This window comes from Ambystoma mexicanum, chromosome 5q, assembly GCF_040938575.1.
Source record: "Ambystoma mexicanum isolate Mex_15411 chromosome 5q, UKY_AmexF1_1, whole genome shotgun sequence".
Taxonomy (NCBI): domain Eukaryota; kingdom Metazoa; phylum Chordata; class Amphibia; order Caudata; family Ambystomatidae; genus Ambystoma; species Ambystoma mexicanum.
In genome coordinates, this window is record NC_090933.1 from 1,288,199,739 (window position 1) to 1,288,216,569 (window position 16,831).

General features: G+C 40.0%; 1 protein-coding gene across 1 annotated transcript in view; it reads left to right on the forward strand.

Annotated features, from left to right (window-relative positions):
• Nucleotides 1-16,831, forward strand: part of LOC138498394 (CD276 antigen-like) — a 716,033-nt gene that overhangs the window by 511,153 nt on the left and 188,049 nt on the right. The window lies entirely within an intron of this gene.

Consider the following 16,831-nt stretch of genomic DNA (forward strand, 5'->3'; position numbering starts at 1 on the left):
GATTATAGTCATTTCTTCACCACCGTAGCAGACATTAATGAAACTCAGACAAGGAAATGATGAAGGTGATTATAGTCATTCCTTTACCACCGTAGCAGACATTATTGACTCTAAGACAAGGACATGATGAATGTGATTATAGTCATTCCATCACCACCATAGAAGGCATTATTGACCCCCAGACAAGGAAAAAATTAAGGTGATTATAGTCATTCCTTCACCACCGTAGCAGACATTATTGACCCTCAGACAAGGAAATGATGAAGGTGATTATAGTTATCCATTCACCACAGTAGCAGTCATTATTGACCCTCAGGCAAGGAAATGATGAATGTGATTATAGTCATTCCTTCACCACTGTAGCAGACATTATTGACCCTCAGACAAGGAAATGATGAAGGTGATTATAGTCATTCCTTCACCACCGTCGCAGACATTATTGACCCTCAGACAAGGAAATTATGAAGGTGATTATAGTCATTGCTTCACCACCATAGCAGGCATTATATACCCTCAGACAAAGAAACGATGAAGGTGATTATAGTCATTTCTTCACCACCATAGCAGACATTAATGAAACTCAGACAAGGAAATGATGAAGGTGATTATAGTCATTCCTTTACCACCGTAGCAGACATTATTGACTCTAAGACAAGGACATGATGAATGTGATTATAGTCATTCCTTCACCACCATAGGAGGCATTATTGACCCCCAGACAAGGAAAAAATGAAGGTGATTATAGTCATTCCTTCACCACCGTAGCAGACATTATTGACCCTCAGACAAGGAAATGATGAAGGTGATTATAGTCATAGCTTCACCACCATTGCAGGCATTATATACCCTCAGACAAAGACATGATGAAGGTGATTATAGTCATTCCTTCACCACCGTAGCAGGCATTATTGACTCTCAGACAAGGACATGATGAATGTGATTATAGTCATTCCTTCACCACCGTAGGAGGCATTATTGACCCTCAGACAAGGAAATGATGAAGGTGATTATAGTCATTCCTTCACCACTGTAGCAGACATTATTGACTCTCAAGATGATTTTAGTCATCCCTTCACCACCACATCAGTCATTATTGACCCCCAGAAAAGGAAATGATGAAGGTGATTATAGACATTCCTTCACCACCGTAGCAGACATTATTGACCCTCAGACAAGGAAATTATGTAGATGATTATAGTCATTCCTTCACCACCGTAGAAGACATTATTGACCCGCAGACAAGGAAATGATGAAGGTTATTATAGTCATTCCATCACCACAGTAGCAGACATTATTGACCCTCAGACAAGGAAATGATGAATGTGAGTATAGTCATTCCTTCACCACCGTAGCAGACATTATTGACCCTCAGACAAGAAAATGATGACAGTGATTATAGTCATTCCATCACCACTGTAGAAGACATTATTGACCCTCAGAGAAGGAAATGATGAAGGTGATTATAGTCATTCCTTCACCACCGTAGCAGACATTATTGGCCCTCAGACAAGGAAATGATGAATGTGATTATAGTCATTCCTTCACTACTGTAGCAGTCATTATTGACGCTCAGACAAGGAAATGATGAATGTGATTATAGTCATTCCTTCACCACGGTAGCAAGCATTATTGACTCTCAGACAAGGACATGATGAATATGATGATAGTCATTCCTTCACCACCGTATCAGACATTATTGACACTCAAGGTGATTAAAGTCATCCCTTCACCACCGTAGCAGACATTATTGACCCTCAGACAAGGAAATGATGAAGGTGATTATAGTCATTCCTTAACCACCGTATCAGACATTATTGACTCTCAAGATGATTTTAGTCATCCCTTCACCACCACATCAGTCATTATTGACCCCCAGAAAAGGAAATGATGAAGGTGATTATAGACATTCCTTCACCACCGTAGCAGACATTATTGACCCTCAGACAAGGAAATTATGTAGATGATTATAGTCATTCCTTCACCACCGTAGCAGACATTATTGACCCGCAGACAAGGAAATGATGAAGGTTATTATAGTAATTCCATCACCACAGTAGCAGACATTATTGACCCTCAGACAAGGAAATGATGAATGTGAGTATAGTCATTCCTTCACCACCGTAGCAGACATTATTGACCCTCAGACAAGAAAATGATGATGGTGATTATAGTCATTCCGTCACCACCGTAGCAGACATTATTGACCCTCAGACAAGGAAATGATGAAGGTGATTATAGTCATTCCTTCACCACCGTAGCAGACATTATTGATCCTCAGACAAGGAAATGATGAAGGTGATTATAGTCATTCCTTAACCACTATAGCAAGTATTATTGACTCTCAGACAAGGACATGTTGAATGTGATTATAGTCATTCCTTCACGACCGTAGCAGGCATTATTGACCCTCAGACAAGGAAATGATGAAGGTGATTATAGTCATTCCTTCACCACCATAGCAGTCGTTACTGACCCTCAGACAAGGAAACGATGAAGATGATTATAGACATTCCGTCAACATCGTAGCATACATTATTGACCCTCAGACAAGGAAATGATGAATGTGATTATAGTAATTCCTACACCACTATATCAGACATTATTGACTCTCAAGGTGATTAAAGTCATCCCTTCACCACCGTAGCAGACATTATTGACCCTCAGACAAGAAAATGATGACAGTGATTATCGTCATTCCTTCACCACTGTAGCAGACATAATTGACCCTCAGACAAGGAAATTATTTAGTTGATTATAGTCATTCCTTCACCACCGTAGCAGATATTATTGACCCTCAGACAAGGAAATAATGAAGGTGATTATAGTCATTGCTTCACCACCGTAGCAGACATTATTGACCCTCAGACAAGGAAATGATGAGGGTTATTATAGTCATTCCTTCACCACAGTAGCAGACATTATTGACCCTCAGACAAGGAAATGATGAAGGTGATTATAGTCATTCCTTCACCACCATAGCAGTCGTTACTGACCCTCAGACAAGGAAATGATGAAGGTGATTATAGACATTCCGTCAACATCGTAGCATACATTATTGACCCTCAGACAAGGAAATGATGAATGTGATTATAGTAATTCCTACACCACCATATCAGACATTATTGACTCTCAGACAAGGAAATGATGAGGGTGATTAAAGTCAGCCCTTCACCACCGTAGCAGACATTATTGACCCTCAGACAAGAAAATGATGACGGTGATTATAGTCATTCCTTCACCACCGTAGCAGACATTATTGGCCCTCAGACAAGGAACTGATGAAGGTGATTATAGTCATTCCTTCACCACCGTAGCAGGCATTATTGACTCTCAGACAAGGACCTGATGAATATGATTATAGTCATTCCTTCACCAACATAGCAGGCATTATTGACTCTCAGACAAATAAATGATGAAGGTGATTATGGACATTTCTTCACCACAGTAGCAGACGTTATTGACCCTCAGACAAGGAAATGATTCATGTGATTATAGTCATTCCTTCACCACTGTAGCAGACATTATTGACCTTCAGACAAGGAAATGATGTAGGTGATTATAGTCATTCCTTCACCACCGTAGCAGACATTATTGGCACTCAGACAAGGAAATGATGAAGGTGATTATAGTCATTCCTTCACCACCGTAGCAGACATTATTGACCCTCAGACAAGGAAATAATGAAGGTGATTACCGTCATTCCTTCACCACCGTAGCAGGCATTATTGAATCTCAGACAAGGACATGATGAATATGATTATAGTCATTCCTTCACCACCATAGCAGACATTATTGATTCTCAGGGTGATTATAGTCATCCCTTCACCACTGTAGCAGACATTATTGGCCCTCAGACAAGGAAATGATGAAGGTGATTATAGTCATCCATTCACAAACGTAGCAGGCATTATTGACTCTCAGACAAGTAAATGATGAAGGTGATTATGGTAATTTCTTCACCAACATAGCAGACACTATTGACCCTCAGACAAAGACATGATGAAGGTGATCATAGTCATTACTTCACCACTGTAAGAGACATTATTGACCCTCAGACAAGGAAATGATGAAGGTGATTATAGTCATCCATTCACCACAGTAGCAGACATTATTGACCCTCAGGCAAGGAAATGATGAATGTGATTATAGTCATTCCTTCACCACTGTAGCAGACATTATTGACTCTCAGACAAGGAAATGATGAAGGTGATTATAGTCATTCCTTCACCACCGTAGCAGACATTATTGACCCTCAGACAAGGAAATGATGAAGGTGATTATAGTCATTGCTTCACCACCATAGCAGGCATTATATACCCTCAGACAAAGAAACAATGAAGGTGATTATAGTCATTTCTTCACCACCGTAGCAGACATTAATGAAACTCAGACAAGGAAATGATGAAGGTGATTATAGTCATTCCTTTACCACCGTAGCAGACATTATTGACTCTAAGACAAGGACATGATGAATGTGATTATAGTCATTCCTTCACCACCATAGGAGGCATTATTGACCCCCAGACAAGGAAAAAATTAAGGTGATTATAGTCATTCCTTCACCACCGTAGCAGACATTATTGACCCTCAGACAAGGAAATGATGAAGGTGATTATAGTTATCCATTCACCACAGTAGCAGACATTATTGACCCTCAGGCAAGGAAATGATGAATGTGATTATAGTCATTCCTTCACCACTGTAGCAGACATTATTGACCCTCAGACAAGGAAATGATGAAGGTGATTATAGTCATTCCTTCACCACCGTCGCAGACATTATTGACCCTCAGACAAGGAAATTATGAAGGTGATTATAGTCATTGCTTCACCACCATAGCAGGCATTATATACCCTCAGACAAAGAAATGATGAAGGTGATTATAGTCATTCCTTTACCACCGTAGCAGACATTATTGACTCTAAGACAAGGACATGATGAATGTGATTATAGTCATTCCTTCACCACCATAGGAGGCATTATTGACCCCCAGACAAGGAAAAAATGAAGGTGATTATAGTCATTCCTTCACCACCGTAGCAGACATTATTGACCCTCAGACAAGGAAATGATGAAGGTGATTATAGTCATAGCTTCACCACCATTGCAGGCATTATATACCCTCAGACAAAGACATGATGAAGGTGATTATAGTCATTCCTTCACCACCGTAGCAGGCATTATTGACTCTCAGACAAGGACATGATGAATGTGATTATAGTCATTCCTTCACCACCGTAGGAGGCATTATTGACCCTCAGACAAGGAAATGATGAAGGTGATTATAGTCATTCCTTCACCACTGTAGCAGACATTATTGACCCTCAGACAAGGAAATAGTGAAGGTGTGAAGGTGATTCTAGTCCTTCCTTCACCACCGTAGCAGGCATTATATACACTGAGACAAGGAAATGATGAAGTTGATTATAGTCATTCCTTCACCACTGTCGAAGACATTATTGACCCTCAGAGAAGGAAATGATGAAGGTGATTATAGTCATTCTTTCACCACCGTGGCAGACATTATTGACACTCAGACAAGGAAATGATGAATGTGATTATAGTCATTCCTTCACCACCGTAGCAGACATTATTGGCACTCAGACAAGGAAATCATAAAGGTGATTATAGTCATTCCTTCACCACCGTAGCAGACATTATTGACCCTCAGACAAGGAAATAATGAAGGTGATTACCGTCATTCCTTCACCACCGTAGCAGGCATTATTGACTCTCAGACAAGGACATGATGAATATGATTATAGTCATTCCTTCACCACCATAGCAGACATTATTGATTCTCAGGGTGATTATAGTCATCCCTTCACCACTGTAGCAGACATTATTGGCCCTCAGACAAGGAAATGATGAAGGTGATTATAGTCATCCATTCACCACCGTAGCAGACATTATTGGCCCTCAGACAAGGAAATGATGAATGTGATTATAATCATTCCTTCACTACTGTAGCAGTCATTATTGATTCTCAGGGTGATTATAGTCATCCATTCACCACCGTAGCAGACATTATTGACCCTGAGAGAAGGAAATGATGAAGGTGATTATAGTCATTCCTTCACCACTGTAGCAGACATTATTGGCCCTCAGACAAGGAAATGATGAATGTGATTATAGTCATTCCTTCACTACTGTAGCAGTCATTATTGACGCTCAGACAAGGAAATGATGAATGTGATTATAGTCATTCCTTCACCACCGTAGCAAGCATTATTGACTCTCAGACAAGCACATGATGAATGTGATGATAGTCATTCCTTCACCACCATATCAGACATTATTGACACTCAAGGTGATTAAAGTCATCCCTACACCACCGTAGCAGACATTATTGACCCTCAGACAAGGAAATGATGAAGGTGATTATAGTCATTCCTTCACCACCGTATCAGACATTATTGACTCTCAAGATGATTTTAGTCATCCCTTCACCACCACATCAGTCATTATTGACCCCCAGAAAAGGAAATGATGAAGGTGATTATAGACATTCCTTCACCACCGTAGCAGACATTATTGACCCTCAGACAAGGAAATTATGTAGATGATTATAGTCATTCCTTCACCACCGTAGAAGACATTATTGACCCGCAGACAAGGAAATGATGAAGGTTATTATAGTCATTCCATCACCACAGTAGCAGACATTATTGACCCTCAGACAAGGAAATGATGAATGTGAGTATAGTCATTCCTTCACCACCGTAGCAGACATTATTGACCCTCAGACAAGAAAATGATGACAGTGATTATAGTCATTCCATCACCACCGTAGCAGACATTATTGACCCTCAGACAAGGAAATGATGAAGGTGATTATAGTCATTCCTTCACCACCGTAGCAGACATTATTGATCCTCAGACAAGGAAATGATGAAGGTGATTATAGTCATTCCTTAACCACTATAGCAAGTATTATTGACTCTCAGACAAGGACATGTTGAATGTGATTATAGTCATTCCTTCACCAACATAGCAGGCATTACTGACTCTCAGACAAATAAATGATGAAGGTGATTATGGACATTTCTTCACCACAGTAGCAGACGTTATTGACCCTCAGACAAGGAAATGATTCATGTGATTATAGTCATTCCTTCACCACTGTAGCCGACATTATTGACCTTCAGAAAAGGAAATGATGAAGGTGATTATAGTCATTCCTTCACCACCGTAGCAGAAATGATTGGCCCTCAGACAAGTAACTGATGAAGGTGATTATAGTCATTCCTTCACCACCGTAGCAGGCATTATTGACGCTCAGACAAGGACATGAAGAATATGATTATAGTCATTCCTTCACCAACATAGCAGGCATTACTGACTCTCAGACAAATAAATGATGAAGGTGATTATGGACATTTCTTCACCACAGTAGCAGACGTTATTGACCCTCAGACAAGGAAATGATTCATGTGATTATAGTCATTCCTTCACCACTGTAGCCGACATTATTGACCTTCAGACAAGGAAATGATGAAGGTGATTATAGTCATTCCTTCACCACCGTAGCAGAAATGATTGGCCCTCAGACAAGTAACTGATGAAGGTGATTATAGTCATTCCTTCACCACCGTAGCAGGCATTATTGACGCTCAGACAAGGACATGGTGAATATGATTATAGTCATTCCTTCACCAACATAGCAGGCATTATTGACTCTCAGACAAATAAATGATGGAGGTGATTATGGACATTTCTTCGCCACAGTAGCAGACATTATTGGCACTCAGACAAGGAAATGATGAAGGTGATTATAGTCATTCCTTCACCACCGTAGCAGACATTATTGACCCTCAGACAAGGAAATAATGAAGGTTATTACCGTCATTCCTTCACCACCGTAGCAGGCATTATTGAATCTCAGACAAGGACATGATGAATATGATTATAGTCATTCCTTCACCACCATAGCAGACATTATTGATTCTCAGGGTGATTATAGTCATCCCTTCACCACTGTAGCAGACATTATTGGCCCTCAGACAAGGAAATGATGAAGGTGATTATAGTCATCCATTCACAAACGTAGCAGGCATTATTGACTCTCAGACAAGTAAATGATGAAGGTGATTATGGTAATTTCTTCACCAACATAGCAGACACTATTGACCCTCAGACAAAGACATGATGAAGGTGATCATAGTCATTACTTCACCACTGTAAGAGACATTATTGACCCTCAGACAAGGAAATGATGAAGGTGATTATAGTCATCCATTCACCACAGTAGCAGACATTATTGACCCTCAGGCAAGAAAATGATGAATGTGATTATAGTCTTTCCTTCACCACTGTAGCAGACATTATTGACCCTCAGACAAGGAAATGATGAAGGTGATTATAGTCATTCCTTCACCACCGTAGCAGACATTATTGACCCTCAGACAAGGAAATGATGAAGGTGATTATAGTCATTGCTTCACCACCATAGCAGGCATTATATACCCTCAGACAAAGAAACGATGAAGGTGATTATAGTCATTTCTTCACCACCATAGCAGACATTAATGAAACTCAGACAAGGAAATGATGAAGGTGATTATAGTCATTCCTTTACCACAGTAGCAGACATTATTGACTCTAAGACAAGGACATGATGAATGTGATTATAGTTTCCTTCACCACCATAGGAGGCATTATTGACGCCCAGACAAGGAAAAAATGAAGGTGATTATAGTCATTCCTTCATCACCGTAGCAGACATTATTGACCCGCAGACAAGGAAATGATGAAGGTGATTATGGTCATAGCTTCACCACCATAGCAGGCATTATATATCCTCAGACAACGACATGATGAAGGTGATTATAGTCAATCCTTCACCAAGGTAGTAGACATTATTGACTCACAGATAAGGAAATGATGAATGTGATTATAGTCATTCCTTCACCACTGTAGCAGACATTGTTGACCCTTAGAAAAGGAAATGATGAAGGTGATTATAGTCATTCCTTCACTACCATAGCAGACATTATTGAAACTCAGACAAGGAAATGATGAAGGTGATTATAGTCATTCCTTCACCACCGTAGCAGGCATTATTGACTCTCAGACAAGGACATGATGAATGTGATTATAGTCATTCCTTCACCACCGTAGGAGGCATTATTGACCCTCAGACAAGGAAATGATGAAGGTGATTATAGTCATTCCTTCACCACTGTAGCAGACATTATTGACCCTCAGACAAGGAAATAGTGAAGGTGATTCTAGTCCTTCCTTCACCACCGTAGCAGGCATTATATACCCTGAGACAAGGAAATGAGGAAGGTGTTTATAGTCATTCCTTCACCACTGTCAAAGACATTATTGACCCTCAGAGAAGGAAATGATGAAGGTGATTATAGTCATTCGTTCACCACCGTGGCAGACATTATTGACACTCAGACAAGGAAATGATGAATGTGATTATAATCATTCCTTCACTACCGTATCAGTCATTATTGACGCTCAGACAAGGAAATGATGAATGTGATTATAGTCATTCCTTCACCACCGTAGCAAGCATTATTGACTCTCAGACACGGACATGATGAATGTGATGATAGTCATTCCTTCACCACCGTATCAGACATTATTGACTCTCAAGGTGATTAAAGTCATCCCTTCACCACTGTAGCAGACATTATTGACCCTCAGACAAGGAAATGATGAAGCTGATTATAGACATTCCTTCACCACCGTAGCATACATTATTGACCCTCAGACAAAGAAATGATGAATGTGATTATAGTAATTCCTACACCATCATATCAGACATTATTGACTCTCAAGGTGATTAAAGTCATCCCTTCACCACTGTAGCAGACATTATTGACCCTCAGACAAGGAAATGATGATGGTGATTATAGTCATTCCTTCACCACCGTATCAGACATTATTGACTCTCAAGATGATTATAGTCATCCCTTCACCACTTCATCAGTCATTATTGACCCCCAGACAAGGAAATGATGAATGTGATTATAGTCATTCCTTCACCACTGTATCCGACATTATTGACCCTCAGACAAGGAAATTATGTAGATGATTATAGTCATTCCTTCACCGCTGTAGCAGACATTATTGACCCTCAGACAAGTAAATGATGAAGGTGATTATAGTCATTGCTTCACCACCATTGCAGGCATTACATACCCTCAGACAAGGAAATGATGAAGGTGATTATAGTCATTCCTTCACCACCATAGCAGACATTATTGACCCTCAGACAAGGAAATGATGAAGGTTATTATAGTCATTCCTTCACCTCAGTAGCAGACATTATTGACCCTCACACAAGGAAATGATGAATGTGAGTATAGTCATTCCTTCACCACCGTAGCAGACATTATTGACCCTCAGACAAGATAATGATGACGGTGATTATAGTCATTCCGTCACCACCGTAGCAGACATTATTGACCCTCAGACAAGTATATGATGAAGGTGATTATGGTAATTTCTTCACCAACATAGCAGACACTATTGACCCTCAGACAAAGACATGATGAAGGTGATCATAGTCATTACTTCACCACTGTAAGAGACATTATTGACCCTCAGACAAGGAAATGATGAAGGTGATTATAGTCATCCATTCACCACAGTAGCAGACATTATTGACCCTCAGGCAAGGAAATGATGAATGTGATTATAGTCATTCCTTCACCACTGTAGCAGACATTATTGACCCTCAGACAAGGAAATGATGAAGGTGATTATAGTCATTCCTTCACCACCGTAGCAGACATTATTGACCCTCAGACAAGGAAATGATGAAGGTTATTATAGTCATTCCATCACCACAGTAGCAGACATTATTGACCCTCAGACAAGGAAATGATGAATGTGAGTATAGTCATTCCTTCACCACCGTAGCAGACATTATTGACCCTCAGACAAGAAAATGATGACACTGATTATAGTCATTCCATCACCACCGTAGCAGACATTATTGACCCTCAGACAAGGAAATGATGAAAGAGATTATAGTCATTCCTTCACCACCGTAGCAGACATTATTGATCCTCAGACAAGGAAATGATGAAGGTGATTATAGTCATTCCTTAACCACTATAGCAAGTATTATTGACTCTCAGACAAGGACATGTTGAATGTGATTATAGTCATTCCTTCACGACCGTAGCAGGCATTATTGACCCTCAGACAAGGAAATGATGAAGGTGATTATAATCATTCCTTCACCACCATAGCAGTCATTACTGACCCTTAGACAAGGAAATGATGAAGGTGATTATAGACATTCCGTCAACATCGTAGCATACATTATTGACCCTCAGACAAGGAAATGATGAATGTGATTATAGTAATTCCTACACCACCATATCAGACATTATTGACTCTCAAGGTGATTAAAGTCATCCCTTCACCACCGTAGCAGACATTATTGACCCTCAGACAAGAAAATGATGACGGTGATTATAGTCATTTCTTCACCACTGTAGCAGACATAATTGACCCTCAGACAAGGAAATGATTTAGTTGATTATAGTCATTCCTTCACCACCGTAGCAGACATTATTGACCCTCAGACAAGGAAATGATGAAGGTGATTATAGTCATTGCTTCACCACCGTAGCAGACATTATTGACCCTCAGACAAGGAAATGATGAATGTGAGTATAGTCATTCCTTCACCACTGTAGCAGACATTACTGACCCATAGACAAGGAAATGATGAGGGTTATTATAGTCATTCCTTCACCACAGTAGCAGACATTATTGACCCTCAGACAAGAAAAGGATGACGGTGATTATAGTCATTCCGTCACCACCGTAGCAGACATTATTGACCCTCAGACAAGGAAATGATGAAGGTGATTATAGTCATTCCTTCACCACCGTAGCGGACATTATTGACCCTCAGACAAGGAAATGATGAAGGTGCTTATAGTCATTCCTTCACCACTGTAGCAAGTTTTATTGACTCTCAGACAAGGACATGTTGAATGTGATTATAGTCATTCCTTCATGACCGTAGCATGCATTATTGACCCTCAGACAAGGAAATGATGAAGGTGATTATAGTCATTCCTTCACCACCATATCAGACATTATTGGCTCTCAAGGTGTTTATAGTCATCGCTTCGCCACCGTAGCAGTCATTATTGACCCTCAGACAAGGAAATGATGAAGGGGATTATAGACATTCCTTCACCACCATAGTAGACATTATTGACCCTCAGACAAGGAAATTATGAAGGTGATTATAGTCATTCCTTCACCACCGTAGCAGAAATTATTGGCCCTCAGACAAGGAACTGATGAAGGTGATTATAGTCATTGCTTCACCACCGTAGCAGGCATTATTGACTCTCAGACAAGGACATGATGAATATGATTATAGTCATTCCTTCACCAACATAGCAGGCATTACTGACTCTCAGACAAATAAATGATGAAGGTGATTATGGACATTTCTTCACCACAGTAGCAGACGTTATTGACCCTCAGACAAGGAAATGATTCATGTGATTATAGTCATTCCTTCACCACTGTAGCCGACATTATTGACCTTCAGACAAGGAAATGATGAAGGTGATTATAGTCATTCCTTCACCACCGTAGCAGAAATGATTGGCCCTCAGACAAGTAACTGATGAAGGTGATTATAGTCATTCCTTCACCACCGTAGCAGGCATTATTGACGCTCAGACAAGGACATGATGAATATGATTATAGTCATTCCTTCACCAACATAGCAGGCATTATTGACTCTCAGACAAATAAATGATGAAGGTGATTATGGACATTTCTTCACCACAGTAGCAGACATTATTGGCACTCAGACAAGGAAATGATGAAGGTGATTATAGTCATTCCTTCACTACCGTAGCAGACATTATTGACCCTCAGACAAGGAAATAATGAAGGTGATTACCGTCATTCCTTCACCACCGTAGCAGGCATTATTGAATCTCAGACAAGGACATGATGAATATGATTATAGTCATTCCTTCACCACCATAGCAGACATTATTGATTCTCAGGGTGATTATAGTCATCCCTTCACCACTGTAGCAGACATTATTGGCCCTCAGACAAGGAAATGATGAAGGTGATTATAGCCATCCAGTCACAAACGTAGCAGGCATTATTGACTCTCAGACAAGTAAATGATGAAGGTGATTATGGTAATTTCTTCACCAACATAGCAGACACTATTGACCCTCAGACAAAGACATGATGAAGGTGATCATAGTCATTACTTCACCACTGTAAGAGACATTATTGACCCTCAGACAAGGAAATGATGAAGGTGATTATAGTCATCCATTCACCACAGTAGCAGACATTATTGACCCTCAGGCAAGGAAATGATGAATGTGATTATAGTCATTCCTTCACCACTGTAGCAGACATTATTGACCCTCAGACAAGGAAATGATGAAGGTGATTATAGTCATTCCTTCACCACCGTAGCAGACATTATTGACCCTCAGACAAGGAAATGATGAAGGTGATTATAGTCATTGCTTCACCACCATAGCAGGCATTATATACCCTCAGACAAAGAAACGATGAAGGTGATTATAGTCATTTCTTCACCACCATAGCAGACATTAATGAAACTCAGACAAGGAAATGATGAAGGTGATTATAGTCATTCCTTTACCACAGTAGCAGACATTATTGACTCTAAGACAAGGACATGATGAATGTGATTATAGTTTCCTTCACCACCATAGGAGGCATTATTGACGCCCAGACAAGGAAAAAATGAAGGTGATTATAGTCATTCCTTCACCACCGTAGCAGACATTATTGACCCTCAGACAAGGAAATGATGAAGGTGATTATAGTCATAGCTTCACCACCATAGCAGGCATTATATATCCTCAGACAAAGACATGATGAAGGTGATTATAGTCATTCCTTCACCAAGGTAGTAGACATTATTGACTCACAGATAAGGAAATGATGAATGTGATTATAGTCATTCCTTCACCACTGTAGCAGACATTGTTGACCCTTAGAAAAGGAAATGATGAAGGTGATTATAGTCATTCCTTCACTACCATAGCAGACATTATTGAAACTCAGACAAGGAAATGATGAAGGTGATTATAGTCATTCCTTCACCACCGTAGCAGGCATTATTGACTCTCAGACAAGGACATGATGAATGTGATTATAGTCATTCCTTCACCACCGTAGGAGGCATTATTGACCCTCAGACAAGGAAATGATGAATGTGAGTATAGTCATTCCTTCACCACCGTAGCAGACATTATTGACCCTGAGACAAGAAAATGATGACAGTGATTATAGTCATTCCATCACCACCGTAGCAGACATTATTGACCCTCAGACAAGGAAATGATGAAGGTGATTATAGTCATTCCTTCACCACCGTAGCAGACATTATTGATCCTCAGACAAGGAAATGATGAAGGTGATTATAGTCATTCCTTAACCACTATAGCAAGTATTATTGACTCTCAGACAAGGACATGTTGAATGTGATTATAGTCATTCCTTCACGACCGTAGCAGGCATTATTGACCCTCAGACAGGGAAATGATGAAGGTGATTATAGTCATTCCTTCACCACCATAGCAGTCATTACTGACCCTTAGACAAGGAAATGATGAAGGTGATTATAGACATTCCGTCAACATCGTAGCATACATTATTGACCCTCAGACAAGGAAATGATGAATGTGATTATAGTAATTCCTACACCACCATATCAGACATTATTGACTCTCAAGGTGATTAAAGTCATCCCTTCACCACCGTAGCAGACATTATTGACCCTCAGACAAGAAAATGATGACGGTGATTATAGTCATTTCTTCACCACTGTAGCAGACATAATTGACCCTCAGACAAGGAAATGATTTAGTTGATTATAGTCATTCCTTCACCACCGTAGCAGACATTATTGACCCTCAGACAAGGAAATGATGAAGGTGATTATAGTCATTGCTTCACCACCGTAGCAGACATTATTGACCCTCAGACAAGGAAATGATGAATGTGAGTATAGTCATTCCTTCACCACTGTAGCAGACATTATTGACCCTCAGACAAGGAAATGATGAAGGTGATTATAGTCATTCCTTCACCACCGTAGCAGACATTATTGACCCTCAGACAAGGAAATGATGAAGGTTATTATAGTCATTCCATCACCACAGTAGCAGACATTATTGACCCTCAGACAAAAAAATGATGAATGTGAGTATAGTCATTCCTTCACCACCGTAGCAGACATTATTGACCCTCAGACAAGAAAATGATGACACTGATTATAGTCATTCCATCACCACCGTAGCAGACATTATTGACCCTCAGACAAGGAAATGATGAAAGTGATTATAGTCATTCCTTCACCACCGTAGCAGACATTATTGATCCTCAGACAAGGAAATGATGAAGGTGATTATAGTCATTCCTTAACCACTATAGCAAGTATTATTGACTCTCAGACAAGGACATGTTGAATGTGATTATAGTCATTCCTTCACGACCGTAGCAGGCATTATTGACCCTCAGACAAGGAAATGATGAAGGTGATTATAGTCATTCCTTCACCACCATAGCAGTCATTACTGACCCTTAGACAAGGAAATGATGAAGGTGATTATAGACATTCCGTCAACATCGTAGCATACATTATTGACCCTCAGACAAGGAAATGATGAATGTGATTATAGTAATTCCTACACCACCATATCAGACATTATTGACTCTCAAGGTGATTAAAGTCATCCCTTCACCACCGTAGCAGACATTATTGACCCTCAGACAAGAAAATGATGACGGTGATTATAGTCATTTCTTCACCACTGTAGCAGACATAATTGACCCTCAGACAAGGAAATGATTTAGTTGATTATAGTCATTCCTTCACCACCGTAGCAGACATTATTGACCCTCAGACAAGGAAATGATGAAGGTGATTATAGTCATTGCTTCACCACCGTAGCAGACATTATTGACCCTCAGACAAGGAAATGATGAATGTGAGTATAGTCATTCCTTCACCACTGTAGCAGACATTATTGACCCTCAGACAAGGAAATGATGAGGGTTATTATAGTCATTCCTTCACCACAGTAGCAGACATTATTGACCCTCAGACAAGAAAAGGATGACGGTGATTATAGTCATTCCGTCACCACCGTAGCAGACATTATTGACCCTCAGACAAGGAAATGATGAAGGTGATTATAGTCATTCCTTCACCACCGTAGCGGACATTATTGACCCTCAGACAAGGAAATGATGAAGGTGCTTATAGTCATTCCTTCACCACTGTAGCAAGTTTTATTGACTCTCAGACAAGGACATGTTGAATGTGATTATAGTCATTCCTTCATGACCGTAGCATGCATTATTGACCCTCAGACAAGGAAATGATGAAGGTGATTATAGTCATTCCTTCACCACCATATCAGACATTATTGGCTCTCAAGGTGTTTATAGTCATCGCTTCGCCACCGTAGCAGTCATTATTGACCCTCAGACAAGGAAATGATGAAGGGGATTATAGACATTCCTTCACCACCATAGTAGACATTATTGACCCTCAGACAAGGAAATTATGAAGGTGATTATAGTCATTCCTTCACCACCGTAGCAGAAATTATTGGCCCTCAGACAAGGAACTGATGAAGGTGATTATAGTCATTGCTTCACCACCGTAGCAGGCATTATTGACTCTCAGACAAGGACATGATGAATATGATTATAGTCATTCCTTCACCAACATAGCAGGCATTACTGACTCTCAGACAAATAAATGATGAAGGTGATTATGGACATTTCTTCACCACAGTAGCAGACGTTATTGACCCTC